This window comes from Stegostoma tigrinum, chromosome 10, assembly GCF_030684315.1.
Source record: "Stegostoma tigrinum isolate sSteTig4 chromosome 10, sSteTig4.hap1, whole genome shotgun sequence".
In the NCBI taxonomy this organism is placed as follows: domain Eukaryota; kingdom Metazoa; phylum Chordata; class Chondrichthyes; order Orectolobiformes; family Stegostomatidae; genus Stegostoma; species Stegostoma tigrinum.
The window spans coordinates 87,627,636-87,646,384 of record NC_081363.1 but is presented as its reverse complement, the minus strand read 5'-3'; the positions used below and the strand labels follow the sequence as shown (position 1 = coordinate 87,646,384).

Here is an 18,749-nt window from a genome sequence, read left to right as displayed (position 1 = left end):
TTTCTGAAACAATCTTACAGAAGCTAGAGATGTTGTAGCAAGTAACTAACATCCTGATTCTCAAAGCCTATGTACAATGTGCAAGGTACAAGTCAGGAATACTCCACATTTGCCCGGACAGGGTACCCCATTGGCCAGGTCAAAATGGTTACTTAAGAGTCATAGAGATATGCAGCACGAAAACAAACTGTCCATCCAACTCATCCATGCTGACCAGATATCCTAAATTAATCTGGTCTCATTTGCCAGCATTTGGCCATACCCATCTAAATCCTTCTTATTCATATACTCATCTAACTATCTTTAAAATTTTGTTATTAAATCCCTTTTAAATCTTTGACCTTTCACCTTACACCTATGCCCTCCAGTTTCACACTCACCCACTCTGGGGAAAAATCCTTATTATCCACGATATCCATGACCCTCATGATTTCATAAACTTCACATGGTCACCCTCAGCCTCCAATGCTCCATGGAAAATAGCCCCAGACACTACCCATAGCTCAAATCCTCCAACCCTGGTAATATCCTAGAAAATCGTTTCTGAACCCTTTCAAGTTTCACAACATCATTCCTATAGCAAGGAAACCAGAACTGTACACAGTATTCCAAAAGTGGCCTAACCAACATCTTGTCAAATACATTAAAGACTCGATATATTACAGCTTAGAGGACCCCATTATGCTGTTATCGACAAAATAAAGGCAGCAAGTTATGTTTTAGAACAAAATGCAAGTTTGATGAAATATTTAAAATTCTGTACTGTATAATCTTTTAAACAGTTACACTGAACAGCATTACTACCAACAAAGAAACAAAAGGGAAACAAAGTTGTTCATTTTGATCAAATGCAAATCTACTTGATAGAAAGCCAAGGCATGAACATGCCTATATGGTCTCAGCACATCGATTTTCCAATGCAAATTACTTCAAATTTATCTTTTGAAGTTTCACAGAATTACAGGTCTGAATGATGACAAATTAGTTTGCATGAACAAATTACAGACTTCTTTGGTCAGACACAAGGCTTCATCAGAAAAGGGAGAGGGAAGCAAATTGTACACAGTCAGTCAATTTGGCGCTGTCAAACATTGTCTAGGCAGATATTTGTTCTAGTTCTTTTTCAGAATTGCTCTTGTCTGTGAAAATTTACTATATGCAACTCTGTTTTCAGCATCTGCTCATATTTCAGCAAGTGAGTGCACAGCAAAAGTGGTTAATTATCTTAAATATTTTGGAATATCCTGAGTAAACAACAGAAATTTTTAAGAAAGCACGTAACTAGAATGAAAATGACTTGATCATCTAACTGGGTATTTAATTAATCAAGTGTTTAGAAACTTGAACTTCTCTGATGTACCAGATAAGTTCAATTCAGGTAAAGAAAATTCACAGACGGGCAATATTTTGTAGCTTCTTGTGTCCACGTGAGACTTCCGGCCATGGCAGCCAGGTCTGTCCCAGCCTCCCAACCACAAAAGTTTATTACAAGTTCCCTGGCTGCTTGAGCCAAAAAGACAACTCCGGGCTAGTAGAATTGAAAAGAAAGAAAATAAGAAATGACACTTCACTGGGATTGAGTGTCTATAAAGAACATTGCTGAAAAGATGGCTAAATTTTTTTTGCTGTTTAAGTTAACACCTTTATTTTTTTTCTGTATTTATGCAGCTTTGTTCAAAGAATATTGGCAGCCCCATGTGAACATATTCAGTGACTGATCACCATTTATCAAACTGATGAAACTAAACCTGTAGTGCGTCAAGCCAGGTTTCAATTTGGGATCTCACTTATTATCATCTGGGATCATACCTGTAGCTTTTTTTTGTGTGCTAAAATGATCTACAACCAATAAAGTATTTTCAAGGTAGTCACTGCGACAAGAAAGCATAATAAATTTGCAAATGTCAAGGCGCCACAACGTCTGCAAGATGACGAACACAGTTTTCATTCCTCGGCACTTGGATCACTTGTCCTCTTAATTTCTATGATCCCCTCAATGTACAATTAGGGGCATATTTTTAAAATGGTTATGCAAGTCTAAACCTGCTTTGCATCATGTTTCTGGAATTGTTCAAATCACAAAACCATCTATTTCCTCATGAGCACCACAAATCACAGCCACAGGATCAGACGTCTTGTCAATAAACTTTAGAATCTTTGGTTTAACGTCTTGACAAAATTAACAGAATTGCAGCCATTGATGTGAGATACCAGAGACTCCACAACAGGTATCCAAGGTCATGATTTATACTTACAGCACAATGCTGGCCCAGACCCCACAACAGAGCCACAGTAAACCAAAAGATCAAAAACCACCACAGAAATTGTAAATGGGATCAAAAATAATCCTCAACAGTCCTGTAAGTACTGGCCTTTACCAAAAGGGCTTTGGAATTGAAATGTGAAAAAGTTAGGCTGTAGCCATATAGAGTGCCTTGGTCAGAGCCAATCTGCAACACTGATCAGCTTTGGACACAATTCAGACTTAAATAGCACTCTGAAGATAATAGGTTTTCCCAATGTGATTTATATGGAACACTGAAAGAAAATAAGTCACATAAGGAGATAGCAAGGTAGATAATCAAAAGTTTGTCAAGAGTGCAAATGAGGAAAATGAGAGATATGGCCAAAAAGAAAATTGGCAGACAATTCCAGGTCTCAGAGTCCAAGCAGCTGAAAGCACCACCACCATTGGTGGAGAGGTTAACATTGAGAAGCATAAAAGGCCAGAACTGGAGGAGCTCAGAGATTTCAGACAGCTGTAGGGCTGAAGGAGATTACAGAGACAGCCGAGTAAGGCAATGGAAAAATCTGAAAACAAGGATGAGAATTTTAAATCTAAGGCTTTGCTTGACAGGTAGCCAATGCAGGCCAGCAAGCACTGAGCACAGTGGTTTGCTGCGGGTTAGGACATGACCAGCAAAATTCTGGAAGATGACAAGTTTACAGAGAGTCAAATCAGGAGTGCATTGGGATCATCACGTCATGGGGTGACAAAGGCGCTGGTCTTGAGACAAGCGGTGAGCATCCATCTGATGTTTCTTTGCCTACAAATTAAAAAGCATTGCCCCTGGTCTTACTAAATGTCTAATATTATTGAAAATGGAATCTGGTCATTTTACAATTAGTCTGTCCCAGAACAGAAATGCAAAAATCAGAAACTCCTGCTCCTGCTTCTGTAAAGTGATTTACAATAGGGTCCAGAATTCAGCACCACAGTCTGTTTATATTCAAATAAAAGCAAAATATTGCAGATGTTGGAAATCTGAAATAAAATCAAAAGTACTGAAAAAAAAACTCTGCAGGTCTTGCAGCATCTGTAGAGAGAGAAATAGGATCAAACATTTCAAGCAATATAACTCTCCTAAAATTGCAAATTTAAATAACAGTTTTAATTGAGAGTAAAACAGGGATCTGGCAAATTAATTCTCAATTAGTCAGGCCCAGTTTGAAGAGCATACAATTTATAAAAGTTACTGAAGACTGGCCTGCACTTCTGGAGCCAAAGCACTGGACTCAAATACACCATGAAACATGAAACTAGATTTTAAAAAGCAACTTTCCAGAAATGTGGAAGTCTTTTCTGAAGTAGCTTTCTACTTCAACAACATGAGGCCTCCAACAATACTTCCTGCAACTCTGTTCCAGAGTAGAGAAAACCTCCTGAGTTCTGTTACTTCAAATGCCCCCTATAATCAGTTAGGAGAAGTGCAGAAATCTACATGTCAAAAAAAGGCCTTAAAGCTCTGACGAGTCATCTACACTTGAAACATTAGTTTGTTGTCTCTCATGGATGCCGACCAACCTGCTTTGATTTCCTGCATTTTTGTTTTGTGTACGGATTTCAGCATCTGCAGTATTTTGCTCCTTCAGCTCAAAATATCTGACCCGGTCAAAAACAACCTCATTATTCTAATTTAATTTGCTAGCACTGGTCCATAGTCTTGCATGCCTTGGCATCACAAGTGCACATCTAACTATTACTTAAATGTTACAAGGGTTTCTGCCATTATCATCCCCATGGGCAGTGAGATCAAAATTCTCACCATTCTCTGGATGTAAAACTAAACGTTTTGCCTCTTAACTTAAATCTATGCCCCTCATAATTTTATACATCACAATCATTTTCCTTCTCAATCTCCTCCGCACTGAGGGAAACAACACCAGTCTGTTCAATCTCTTGTTCATAACTGAAACTCTCCAGCCCAGAAAACATCCTGGTAAATCTACACTGCATTCTCTCTGATGCTCACCCAACCTTCCTGTAATGTGAATTCTAGAAACAACACACAATACTGTGTGTGTCGCCTGAACAATTTCTCATACATATCCTGCATAACTTCCCTAATCCTCATATCAATTTAAAATCTGATACCACTAACTCCTAAAAGTGACAATCCTGTACATACAATTATACCTCATCACACATTGCAGCAGTGAAATTTTTGCTACATTCAGTTAAGCTTCAATCAGGAACTTAAGCATGTTTTACAAGAGATTTACTGTAATAGAAATGTACTGCAGCATGCTCTCACTATGCAACACATGATTAGTGCCAAAACTAATCCAAAGCTCATTTCCCTAACTAAATTCAACATTTAACTGTTGAGAAAATATTAGTGTCCACAAATAAACAAACAGACTTCAAAACTAATAAAATGTGAGGCTGGATGAACACAGCAGGCCAAGCAGCATCTCAGGAGCACAAAAGCTGACGTTTCGGGCCTAGACCCTTCATCAGAGAGGGGGATGGGGGGAGGGAACTGGAATAAATAGGGAGAGAGGGGGAGGCGGACCGAAGACTTCAAAACTAATTGGTAGAAGGAATACAAAGAAGTTGAGAATTTTTACCCAGAGAGTGCTGGGCTCAGAACCCACTATTTCAAAAGAGTGTAGAATGAGAAACCCTCTGTGTATTTAAAAAATTATGGGGTTATGTACTTGAGGTGCCATATCTTACAGGCTGGAAGGCTGGACAAGGCATGATAACCATTTTTTTTGAACAGCAAGGGCATGTGGAGACAAATGGCCTTCTTCAGGCATGTGCTCCCAAGATTGCTTCTACAGCATTATTCCAAATATAATTGTGCAATATTAAACATGAAGCATGCATTGGCCCATTTGACAAAGACATTATGTCTCTGTTCAAACAACTTAAATAACCAGAAGGCTTCAAAAATAAAGTGACATTTCGCCCCAACCTTATAGGGGCTAAGAGAAGAGCAGCTTTAATAAGCTTGTAGCAAATCATCGGCTGTGATGTATTTACTTACCTTGTAATAGACACAGGGCACGTTCACTAATATGGCAGGAAGAAAAAGTTCAAACACCTGAAGTGGAGAAACAAACATTGAAGGCATCAAAATTAATGGGTAACCACTGTTGCAAAAACATTAGTTAGTCCAGTCTTTTGGCAATCTGGAATCTGCAATGACTGAACACCACGTTATCCCCTGCCATTGGAGGAACCAGCTGAATTCTACTGAAACAGTACATGCTGTTTTAGGGTTTGAAAATAATCATCACAGGGAGAAAAACAATTTTCAGCTAAGTTAATAATTTATTCTTATTAATATGCAATAGCAAAACATGGGGGAAAAACATCATACCTCCTACTAATAGAGTCATTCAGCTAGTGTACATTACCTGTCATATCTCTTTACATCCCAAACTGTTCGTACCAACCTTCTAGTGCACTTCCAGAGGGTCAAGGTCAAGGGTGTTTTCATTTAAAATGAAAAATTGCAGCTAATTTCATACACATTTACAGTTTACAATTCATACTTCACCTTATGAAATTCCAGTGAACAATACAAATCTTATTCAATTAAAAATGAAGGAACCCCCATTTAGAATGGAGACAAGGAGGCATGACAGCCTTGAAAATTGTCAGTTTTTGGGATTCTCCTCCTTAGACCTCACTACATGAACGGCGTGATAGCACTACGGGGTACAGAGGCAATTCATCAGTTTTTGTCTGGGATGGAGCAACTGAACAATAAGGAAAAATTAGAATACACTTGGATTGTTTACTTTAGAGCACAGAAGGCTGAGGGGAGGCATGTTTGAGGTGCATAAGATTATGAGGGGTGTGGAGAGGGTGAACAAAGAGCAGCTGTTCATCTTGGTTGAGGGGTCAACCATGAGGAGGGGTGAGAGATTGTAGGTCCTGCAGATGCTGCAGAATCTGAGATAACAAGGTGTAGAGATGGATGAACACAGCAGGCCAAGCAGCATCAGAGGAGCAGGAAGGCTGACGTTTCCAACCTAGACCCTTCTCTTCAGAAATGGGGGAGGGGAAGGGAATTTTGATACAAAGACAGAGAGAGGGGGAGGCAAATGGAAGATGGATAAAGGAGCAGGCAGGTGAACAGGAGACAGACAGGTCAAGAGACGGGGATAGAGCCAGTAAAGGTGAGTGTAGGTGGGGAGTTCGGGTGCGGGCTGGTCAGTCCAGGGAAGACTGACAGGTCAAGGAGGTGGGGATGAGGCTGGTAGGTAGGAGATGGGGGGTGGGGGTTGATGTGAGAGGAGTGGATAGGTGTGAGAAAGGACATTCAGGTTAGGGAGGCAGGGATAAGCTGCGCTGGTTTTGGGATGCGGTCGGGGCGGGGAGATTTTGTAGGTTGTGAAGTCTACATTGATACCACTGGGCTGCAGGGTTCCCAAGCGAAACATAAGGTGCTGTGCCATTGTTGTGGCACTGGAGGCAGCCGAGGATGGGCATGTCGTCCGAGGAGTTGGCGGTTGGTGGTGGTGGGTGGGTGGGGGGGGGGGGGGGGGGGGGGGGGTTCGCGACTGGTAAGTACAGTCATTTGTCACAAACCAAGCATAGGGATTCCACAAAGTGGTCTCCAAGCCTCTGCTTGGTTTCCCTGATCTACAGGAAGCCACAGCAGAAACACTGGATACAGTGTACCACATTAGCAGATGTGCTGGTGAACATCTGTTTGATGTGGAAGGTTTTCTTGGGGCCTGGGATGGGGGGGGGTGAGGCGGGGGGGGAGGTGTAGGGGCAAGTGTAGCACTTCCTGCAGTGGTGGAGCTGGTAGGGAGTGTGGAGAGGACAAGGGAGTCACGGAAAGCGTGCTCCCTCCGGAAGGTAGATTATGTGGGAGGGAAAAATGTTTTTGGCAGTGGGGTCAGATTGCAGATGGCAGAAGTGCTGGAGGATGGTGCATAGGATCCAGGGGTTGGTAGGGTGGTGCCTGAGGATGAAGAGTTTCTGTTTTGGTTGTTACTGTGGGGAGGGGGTGTGAGGGATGAGTTACGGGAAATGCGAGAAATGCGGTCAAGGGTGTTTTCGACCACTGTGGAGGGAAGTTGCGGTCCTTGAAAAATGAGGACATCTGGGACATCCTTGAGTGGAATGCCTCATCTCAGGAGCAGATGCGGAGGACGACTTGGGAATAGGGGATGGCATTTTTGCAAGAAGATGGATGAGACGAGGTGTATTCTAGGTAGCTGTGGGAGTCGGTAGGCTTGCAATGGATATCGGTTTCCAGGTGGTTGCCAGAGATTTATCATGAGGAGGGATCATTTTAGGGTAAGGAGTAGGAGATTCAGACGGGGGGATCAGAGGTGGAATGCACTGCTTGGGAAGGCAGCGGAGGCCAGAAACCTTACGACGTAATAGAGACATACAAGATGATCACAGGATTAGATAGGGTGGACAATGAGAGACATTTTCCTCGGATGATGATGGCTAGCATGAGGGGCATAGCTTTAAATTGAGGGGTAACAAAGTGTGAAGCTGGTTTTGGGATGCAGTGGGGGGAGGGGATGTGCTGGGCCCAGCCCAGCTCATCCCCACTTCCCTAACCTGTTCTTCCTCTCACCTATCCCCTCCTCCCACCTTAAGCTACACCTCCATTTCCTACCTACTAACCTCATCCCGCCTCCTCGACCTGTCCATCCTCCCCGGACTGACCTATCCCCTCCCTACCTCCACTCTCCTCTCCACCTATCTTCTCCTCTATCCATCTTCAGTCCGCCTCCCCCCTCGCCCTATTTATTTCAGAACCCTCTCCCCATCCCCCAGTCTGAAGAAGGGTCTAGGCTCAAAACATCAGCTTTTGTGCCCCTGAGATGCTGCTTGGCCTGCTGTGTTCATCCAGCTTCACACTTTGTTACCTTCAAAACTCCAGCATTTGCAGTTCCTGTTATCTCTGATTTAAATTGAGGGGTGATAGATATAGGACAGATGTCAGAGATAGGTTCTTTACTCAGAAAGTAGTAAGGGTGTGGAATGCCCTGCCTGCAACAGATGTAGACTCGCCAACTTTCAGGGCATTTAAATGGTCATTGGATAAACAGATGGAGAATAATGGAATAGTGTAGGTTAGATGGGCTTCAGTTTGGTTTCACAGGTGGGCGCAACATAGAGGGCCGAAGGGCCTGTACTGCACTGTGGTGATGGATGAGCACTTGAAATGTCATAACATTCAAGGATATGGGACAAGTGCAAGAAATTGGGATTAGCACACCTTTAATGGTATTTGTCAGTGTAGACTTGGGCTTAAGGCATTATCTGCATTCTGTGACTCTATGAAGCTATGACTATGCCTCTACACAACAATGCACTCTGGGTCATTGAATGTATTCAAGGTAGAATCAACTCGTTAACACTTGCAACATCTGCAAGGAAGTCAAGGGGTGCTCGGGAAGCAGAGGCTCATGTTGGGTTACAGTCACAATCAGTCTGGCCATAATCTTATTGAGGGGCAGAGCAGGCTCTATGGGTCAAATGGCTTAGTCCTGCTCCTATTTCTTACAATCATGCTCTTTGGCAAGTAGGCAACTCTGGCAAGGGAGGGTTTATATTTACCCCCAATAGCCTTGGGAGTGTCAAGAGTCAACTGTAAACATGTCAGATTAGGTCCTGATAATGTTAATTAAGCAACTGAATTTTAACAAGAATGCATTTCACTGCCATCCTTGCGGTCACCCACACAAGCTACTTCATGCTGTCATTTGTCTTCATTCTCCACATTATTTTATAGAAATTATAATTCCCAATGATCTAGCTTGGAGACACACCGCACTCACCCAGATACCGACCCTGTTCACATACATGAGCTCCAATTCTCCATTTTTTGCACAGAACTAATGAGAGAACCGGGTTCTCTTTCAGGTGATTATTAACACAGCATGGCACTGTTGAAACAACAGGTGTTGAAACAACTTGTAGGTATCTTGGTCAACATTCACTCCTCAGGAATAACGCAAACAGAAGCTGTGGTTACGTGATACTCATAAGTGAAGTTCTGTTGGGTGATAACCAGTTGGCCTTGAATGTCAGAGACAGGTCTTCTAAGTAATGGCTCTAAGATTCTTTGGCACAACATAAAACAAGTTCCTTATAAACTCCAACAAGTTTCATGCTTCCAATTACTAGCAAATAATTTTCCCCTTTAATTCCCCCAATTCTAGGTAATGTTAATCTCCCTTGTCAATCTAATTTTCACTCAGCTGGCTAGTTGCTACTCCCAGAATCATCAACCTAGCTTTCCTCACCCGTTCCTCCTCTTCTCACAACTCCAATACGCAGACCTCCCAAATTAACATGCAGACTAACACAGGCTGCTAAACCAGAAATAAAGAAAGTACACTTGCTGTTCCTTTCTCATACTGGTCAAAGTAACCTTTACTGTACTTGTGTCAATACATGTGACAATAAAACTAATTCATTCATTCATCATAATAGTGCTGGGGTGGCATGTTGGTTATTACATGGGAGCTATAAACTAAAACAGTTTGAATTGAGAGCTTTTTGCTCGGAGACAGAGACACCACCACTACTGCACAAGACCCCCACAACCAAAACCGCAACAGTTAAATTTAGATTTGAAATTTTCGCAAAGAATTCAGACAACAGTATCAATTCAAATCAATGATAATGGGAACTGCAGATGCTGGAGAATCCAAGATAACAAAGTGTGGAGCTGGATGAACACAGCAGGCCAAGCAGCATCTCAGGAGCACAAAAGCTGACGTTTCGGGCCTAGACCCTTCATCAGCGAGGGCTCTGATGAAGGGTCTAGACCCGAAACGTCAGCTTTTGTGCTCCTGAGATGCTGCTTGGCCTGCTGTGTTCATCCAGCTCCACAATTTGTTATCTTCAATTCAAATCAACTTGGTTTCTCAGGGTAGCCTAAGAAGCAGATAAACAAACCACTCAACAAGCTTCATCTGCTCTGGTCTGATTCTTTACCAGGTTCATGACAGTTCAAGCAGCGAGTGGCATCCTATTGTTAAAAAATCAATGCTCTTGGCTACATGGAATCTTAATCTAACTGGATCAACATTGACTGGATATCAGTTCTTGGGACTGCCTACTTTTAATGTTAAACATTGAAGTAGGTTGTATATTTACTCATTAGACCAATGGAAAAGTAGTAGCAGTGACAAACATTTTCTGAATTTATCTGCAACTGACTCAGAATTATCTAACAATATTGCAGAATAACAAATCATCAATATATTAACTGCAAGGTTGCTGTGACGATATTGGTAGATTCCTACCTAGAAGCAGATCCTATTTACATTCCACACTTTGCACAAAATTTCTACCTTCAACACCAAATGCAGGAGTAGTGAGCTTTACAAAGAGAAATAATTCATATCAAAACGCTGATATATCAGTCAATGAATCCCAGACTCTGTCACAACCTTTATTTCCAAGCTTCCCACTTGAACTGAAAAATTTGCTTTTTCCTGATCGTCCCTCAAATATACCAACTCCTTCATAAGGCCTGAGCTCTGCAAAATCTTAATCACTCTCTGGTAACTCCATCCATTTTACTTTGAAAGTTACACACTTAGGCTATTACAATGTGGATGCATCACAGCAAAGACTCATCCAGGTATAAATTGCCTGCACGTTTCCCAGGCAGGTTATCAAGGAGAAATTCAGATGGTCTGTGCGACTTTTGACATTTTTAAGGCAGAAGTCGACAGATCATCACAATGCAAGAAAACCAAAGGTTAAAAGGGATCAGGTGGGGTTATGAAAATCAAAACACAATCAGATCAGCCCATGAATGGTAGGTATGCTTGAGGGGCTGAATGGCCTACTTCTGCTCCTAGTTCGTACTGATTTTTTCCTTATTATGCTGGACTTCTACAAGCAACTACAGAAAGCTTTTCGTTGCTGTTGACCCTATTTAACTCAGAACAAACCAGAAGAATCAAAACTCGGATCTGCCTACTTCCACTTATTTTAAAAGTTTCAGGGTGTTGACCTGTCACCACCTCCACACCCACTCTGTAGAGCTTTTCATTATTCAGAATTGTAACATGCACTGTAAATAAGTAACAAAACTTGGAGCACCATTTCCTGCACAACAGATCAAAGGCTAATAACGCACTGAATGATTAAACAAGTCAGAAGACGCTGCCCTTCAAATTTCCAAATTAGGAACATTTTAAGCATAATCCCAGGGTTCAACAAATAGATCAAAAACTATTAAGGGTTTGATGTTACATTCAGAAGTTCACCGGACTAATAAAAAGTATAGCTGTAATTTATTCCTGAGCATTCTGCAGTTTATAAATGTAACAGGGAATTTATGTTAAAATCTGACATAAAAGTTGAAGACACACTAGTCACCAAACTGTTTATCCTTGATTATTTTTAAACTTCTACTGTCAATTGTTAAGCCACTGCAATCTACGTTTGTAGTCAATTTTCACATGTTCTTGAAAATTATAATTTTGTGCAAACTGTACTTGTTGTCTCTTGGTCTGTGGTTTCTTTGTATTCATCAGTTTGTAAGAGCTGAAAGACAACACTCAATACTAATGATAATAAAACCCATAACTCTCAGAGTTTCTCAAGTAACAGCAAGACTGTATGTTCACATTATTTTTACAACAACCAGCTGAGAACAAAACTTGCTATATTTAAAAAAGAGGAAGATGAAATACAAACATCTGTTTCTAGTTTAAAATGTAAACAATCTCCATCCCAAAGGGAACAACACTGATAACTCAAAATTCACAATTTTAGTTTCCAGAGTCACAACTGTTTATCCTTGATTATTTTTAAACTTCTACCGTCAATTGTTAAGACACGGCAATCCATGGTTGCAGTCAATATTTACATTATTACAAGGTTAAACATAATTAAATCTAATTTGATAAGCATTTCACAGATGCTCCCTAGTGTGTTTACTTCCTTTCACGATAAACTCACTTAGGAAAGGATGGTTATAAAAATGATGACAGGTCTGACAACCACAGGCTGATCAATTTTAAATGTAGTTTTGAAAAAAAAAACACACTACATGCCAACACAGGGGTCAAAACATACACAAGATTTTTCTATTAGTTAGTATAAAGTAGACACCAGCTCATTCAAGCCCTTGGGCTTACCCTGCTATTCAATTACTATACTTCAGCCTCACTGTGTGTTCATCCACTGAATGACTGAACCACACATGACAAGTTTTAGTCTCCAGTTTGCACTGTCAACTCTCAGCCATAACAAAGGTTCTGCAACTTGTCTCAACACTCTCAAGGTTGGGGGAACAATCATGTAGACTGCTGCTGACTACTGCCTAATGATGATTGTAAATGGATTAGTATGGATGTTGTTGAAGGAGAAACGACCAGGGTGCAAACATCCACCCGAAGCCGATCAAGCCAACACTCAAGGGGTCATCAGTGATCAGCAGCAACCCTGTTGAAATCACCTCAGTAGCTAACACACTTGAATCCATTACTCATCTGAGATAATCATTTCGGAAGGGGCTGGGCTGAAGAACACTGGCAATAAAACAACACTGCTTCCTGAAATGACAGCCAGCCCTGTAATGATAAAATGGGCTTTAAGGTTTAGAATGCTCCAGATAGATATTTGAGGCAGGGTGCTGAGGTGACAGTCAGGGCCGCAGCAACAAGGCACGAGGGTCGATTCATAACACAAAAGTCAGGCCATACAAGCTAAGGGCCAAAGACTCTCCTTGCCTCAGCTGGGGATCAAAGTGCCAGGAGTGGTCAGGGAGGGGTCAAAGTGCCAGGAGAGGCAAACGCCACCCACACTCGGAATCCAAAGCAGGTAACAAATGTCTGAGTACAAACACACACAGCGAATGTAACAAGAGATGGCTTTAAACAGACTGAGAGCGGGCTGTGTCGTGCTCAGTCCGGGGTTGCCCTCTGATGGGGGGAAACAGACCCCGCCTCCGAAGTTAGTCCCAGTCCCAGTCCTTCCCCCGGGCCCCGGAGACACACACCTTAGCCGGGTGGAGGAAGGGTGGGTGAATGACACTCCGTCTCGTTTATCCAGCGGAACTCTAACAGAAGTCAGCACGGACGATGCTTCAAGCATGAAAAGTAGCCGAATTTGCGGATTGCTAAAGCCCAAGGAAGTGGATAAAAAGCTAGCGTTAAAGTCCGTCTCCGTCTTTGGGCCCCGCCGGCAACCTCACCTGGCCTCCTTCTGCGCCTGCGCACGGCGCACGCTGGTCCCGCCTATGCCGCACGGCGATTGGCCGAACTCGACGAAGCCTCCTGAATCCATTGGTTCAGGTTTCTGTCCGTCACGTCGCCAGAAACCAACCGGCTTGAGCGGACAGGGGCACGTGGTCTATAAACCCACGCAGGCGCAGAAACTTGTTGAAATGCTGAAACTGGGGTGAATGGCACGAATGTGGAGAGAGACAGAATAAAGAGAAAAAGTGGGGAAGGAATGGAGGGAGCGAAGGAGATGGTGGCATGGGGAGGGATAAAGGGGGAAGGGATGGGGAGAGGGGACTGGATGGATAGAGGGGTGAAGAGATGGATGGAGGGGGGCTGGATGGATGTATTGGGGTGAGGGATGGATGAAGTGGGGAGGGATGGATGGATGGATGGAGGGAGGGAGGGGAGGGATGGAGGGAGGGAGGGAGAGAGGCGGGCCAGGGAGGGAGAGGGATGGAGGGAGGGAGAGAGGGAGGGAGGGAGCAGGGGTGGAGGAACAAAGAAGGAAGGGAGGGAGGGAGGTATGGGGTGGAGGAGGAGGAGGAGAATGAGGAATGGGGGCCTGGGTAGAGAAAGGGGGAGGGTGTCGGGAGAGGGAGGGGGGTATAGGTAGAAAATGAGGGAGGGCATCAATGGGATTAGATTCCCTGCAGTGTGGAAACAGGCCCTTCAGCCCAACAAGTCCACACCGCCCCTTGAAGCATCCCACCCAGACCCATCCCCCTATAACCCACACACCACTGAACTCTACGGGCAATTTAGCATGGCCGATCCACCTAGCCTGCACATCTTTGGTCTGTGGGGGGAAACTGGAGCACCCCAAGGAAACCCACGCAGACACAGGGAGGATGTGCAAACTCCACACAGACAGTCGCCCGAGGTTGGAATCGAACCCGGGTTCCTGGTGCTGTGAGGCTGCAGTGCTAACCACTGAGCCACCATGCCGCCCCTAGTGCTAACCACTGAGCCACTGTGCTGCCCCTATTGATGGAGAAAGAGGGAGAGCATTGAGAGGGAATAGGCAAAGGCCGAACAGTAGAGAGAGACAGGGAGGCTATGGGCTACATAAGGAAAAGGAGAGGGTATGGAGGAGATAAAGGGAAGTTGAGAAGAGGGGAGTTGGCTGTAGGAAGAGAGGCAAGGGATAAGTAGATGGACGGAGTCAGAAGCGAGGGGTGAAGGGCTAGGCAGAAGGAGGGGAAGAGAGAGACACAGAGGGGTTAGAGAAAGAGAGAGAGTGTGTGTGTGGAGTATGAGTAGAAGGAGTGGAAGTATTAGGGGAGCAAGAGGTGGGCATGGGGAGAGATGGGGACAGGGAATAAGGTAGGTGGGGATAACAAAGTGTGAAGCGGGATGAACACAGCAGGCCAAGCAGCATCTCAGGAGCACAAAAGCTGACGTTTCGGGCCTAGACCATTCATCAGAGAGGAGAATGGGGAGATGGTTCTGGAATAAATAGGGAGCGAGGGGGAGGCGGACCGAAGATGGAGAGAAAAGAAGAGAGAAGAGTATAGGTGGGGAGGTAGGGAGGGGATAGGTCAGTCCAGGGAAGACGGACAGGTCAAGGATGTGGGATGAGGTAATAGGTAGGAAATGGAGGTGTGGCTTGAGGTGGGAGGAAGGGATGGGTGAGAGGAAGAACAGGTTAGGGAAGCGGAGACAGGCTGGGCTGGTTTTGGGATGCAGTGGGGGGAGGGGACGAACTGGGCTGGTTTTGGGATGCAGTGGGGGAAGGGGAGATTTTGAAGCTTGTGAAGTCCACATTGATACCATTGGGCTGCAGGGTTCCCAAGCAGAATATGAGTCGCTGTTCTTGCAACCTTCGGGTGGCATCATTGTGGCATTGCAGGAGGCCCATGATGGACATGTCATCTGAGGAATGGGAGGGGGAGTTAAAATGGTTTGCGACTGGGAGGTGCAGTTGTTTATCGCGAACCGAGCGGAGGTGTTCTGCAAAGTGGTCCCCATGCCACCACTTGGTTTCCCCAATGTAGAAGAAGCCACACCGGGTACAATGGATACAGTATACCACATTGGCAGATGTGCAGGCGAACATCTGCTTGATATGGAAGGTCATCTTGGGGCCTGGGACGGGGGTGAGGGAGGAGGTGTGGGGGCAAGTGTAGCACTTCCTGCGGTTGCAGGGGAAGGTGCCGGGTGTGGTGGGGTTGGAGGGGAGTGTGGAGCGGACGAGGGAGTCACGGAGAGAGTGGTCTCTCTGGAAGGCAGACAAGGGTGGGGATGGAAAAATAGCTTGGGTGGTGGGGTCGGATTGTAGTTCCTCCCACCTCAAGCTGCACCTCCATTTCCTACCTATTACCTCATCCCGCCTCCTTGACCTGTCCAACTTCCCCAGACTGACCTATCCCCTCCCTACCTCCCCACCTATACTCTCCTCTCCACTTTTCTTCTTTTCTCTCCATCTTCGGTCTGCCTCCCCTCTCTCCCTATTTATTCCAGAACCATCTCTCCATCCCCCACTCTGATGAAGGGTCTAGGCCCGAAATGTCAGCTTTTGTGCTCCTGAGATGCTGCTTGGCCTGCTGTGTTCATCCAGCTTCACACTTTGTTATCTTGGATTCTCCAGCATCTGCAGTTCCCATTCTCAAAGGTAGGTGGGGATGTCGGTTTTGCAGGTGTACGGAAGGAGTGTGTGGTGGGATGAGGGGGTTTGCAGGTGTAGAGAAGGAGGACGTAGAGAGGGAGCGCAGAGGGAGAGAGGGGGGAGGGACAGAGAGGGAAGTTGGGGTCAGTGATGGAAAGGGAAGGAGGGTTCTTAGGCTGAGGGGGGGGGGAAGGTGGAACAGAGAGAGAGAGAAAAGGTGTGTACGCACAGAGATAGAGTGAGGGAGGGAGAGGAAGGGGGTAGAGAGCAGAATGAAGGGGTTTGAGGGAGGGACAGATAAAGGGAGAGACACAGCATGTGAGAGAGGGGTTAAAATGAGAGGCTGGGGAAAGAAGGGAGTGCGAAGTGGGGAGGAAAATGGAGAGAAAGGAATTAGGAACAGGAATATCCGTTCAACATCCAGCTTGTCAATCTCCTCTTGCATTTTATTTACTTCAACCAGATTTCCCCCTCATTCTTCTGAACTCCGGCAATTACAACTCCGAACTATTCAACGAATCCTGGTATGACAGCCCTTTGAAGAGGATCCTTAATTACACGGCTTTATTATCAATCCTTTCTCAGATCTAAAGTAGCCAGTTTTTGGATTGTTTGTTGGACCAACATATCATGGAGCCAATCACTTATACATTCTATGACCTTTTCCTCGAGGCTAGCCTTGCCAAGTTGATGAATCTAGTTAATATGCATATTCAAATCAACTATAATTACTGTTATGACCTTCTCACAAACCTACATTATTTCTTGTGAGACAGAAGAAAGAAAGAGAGAGAGGAGGGGTGGGGAGAGATGTGGTTGGGGAGAGGGGACAGAGACAGAATAGGTGGGGGAGAGAGACAGTGGAGATAGGGGGGAGATAGACAGAGGAGATGGGGGAAGAGAGACTGGGGGGGGAAGTTGAAACAGAGGAGGTGAGGGAAGTGAGAGATGGAAGGGGAAGAGAGATGGAAGGGGGGGAAGAGAGACAGAGGGGGTGAAGAGATGGAGGTGGGGGGGAGACAGAGAGATGGAGAGAGAGAGATGCAGGGGTTGTGGGGGAGAGAGAGAGATGGGGGCAAGAGAGATGGAGGGGAGGGGGGAGAGAGGTGGAGGGGTGGGAGGGAGAGGTGGAGGGGTGGGAGGGAGAGACGGAGGGAGGGCGAGAGAGACGGAGGGAGGGGGGAGATGGGGGGAAGAGAGAAGGAGGGGAGGGAGAGAGAGACGGAGCGGGGAGAGAGAGATGCAGGAAATGGGGGGGAGTTGAGACAGGAGGTAGGGGGAAACAGACAGAGGAGATGGGGGCAGAGAGATGGAGGAGGGGGTGAAGTTGAGACAGAGCAGGTGGGGGTGAAAGACAGATGGAAGGGGAAGAGAGACGGAGGGGGTGAAGAGATGGAGATGGGCGGGGAGAGAGAGAGACGGAGGTGGGGGGTGAGAGAAAGAGAGATGGAGGAGTTGGGGGGGAGAGACAGAGAGGGGGCAGAGAGACGGGGAGGGAGAGACAGATGGGAGGGGAGGAGAGAAGGCAGACAGAGATGGAGGGGGAGAGATGGAGGGCGGAGAGAGACTGAGGGGAGAAAAACATGGAGGGAGAGAGACAGCGGAGGAGGGTGGAGGTGTGAGAGGAGGGGGAAGAGAAAGACGGAGGGATGGAGAGGAGGGGCTGAGGGATGGAAGGAGAGAGAGACTGGGGGAGAAGAGGAGGGAGGGAGAGACAGCAGAGGAGAGGGGAGAGAGATGAAGGGGGTAGGGAGGTAGAGATGGAGGGGAGGAAGACAGTAGAGACGGAGGGGCAGAGGGTGGAGAGATGGGGAGGAGTGAGACGGAGGGGTGAAAGGAGAGGGGAGAGAGAGACAGAGAGTGGAGGTCCAGTAAGATTGAGGAGGGGCGAGAAATGGAGGTGAGGGGAGAAGAGAGGAAGGGGGAGAGAGACAGGGGTGGAGGGAGAGGAGACATGGAGAGCAACAGAGGAAGGGAGAGAGACAGAGGGGTGGAAAGGAGGAGTTGACGGATGGAAGAGAGGAGAGATGGAGGGGTGAGAGAAGGGGTGGGTGAGACAGAGTTGGGAGAGAGGAGGGAGGGGAGAGAGGATAGGGGAAGGGTAGAGACAGGGGGAGAGTGTAAGGGGAAAGAAACGAGAGAGGGAGAGGTGATGGTGAGAGAGAGATGGGGCAAAAGGCAGGGGGAGAGAGACTGAGGGGTGGGTGAGAGTAGAGGGGGTGGGGTTGAGACGGATGAGGAGTGGAGAGATGGAGGTGCAGGGAGAGGAGAGGGGGAGGGCGTGATACAGAGGAGGCGGGAGAGATCGAGGTGGGGAGAGAGAAGAAGGAGAGGTGGGGGGAGAGAGATACAGAAGAGGAAGGGTAGAGAGACGGGGGCTGGAGGGACGCGGTGGGGGAGAGAGATGGAGGTGTGGAGAGAGACGGTGGGAATAGGAGGGGGAGAGAGAGATGGAGGGGTGGAGAGGACAGGTGCAGAAGGGCGGGGGATGGAGGAGTGAGGTGGGGGAGAGGGGGGTGGAGAGACAGAGGCGGGTGGAGAGAGATCGGGGGAAGAGTAGGGTGGGAAAGGAGGTGGAGAGAGAGAGACGGCGATGGAGAGAGGAGGGAGAGAGAGAGAAATGGAGGGGTAGGAGAGGAGAGGGGGAGAGACGAAGTAGGGGAGACACGTGTGAATGCGT

General features: G+C 46.0%; 1 protein-coding gene across 9 annotated transcripts in view; it reads right to left on the bottom strand.

Moving 5' to 3' along the window:
* The window catches only part of numb (NUMB endocytic adaptor protein), a 231,763-nt gene extending 218,323 nt beyond the window's left edge, over positions 1-13,440 (bottom strand). For 8 of the 9 annotated variants that reach the window (XM_048537840.2, XM_048537841.2, XM_048537832.2 and 5 more), the window contains exons 1-2: positions 13,239-13,440; positions 5,274-5,330 (exon numbers count right to left, since the gene is read on the bottom strand). The gene's annotated coding sequence lies outside the window, so the exon portion shown is untranslated. The remainder of the gene's footprint in view (positions 1-5,273; positions 5,331-13,238) is intronic. The other variant, XM_048537833.2, reaches the window with a different exon arrangement.
* Between the last annotated feature and the right edge of the window lie 5,309 nt (positions 13,441-18,749).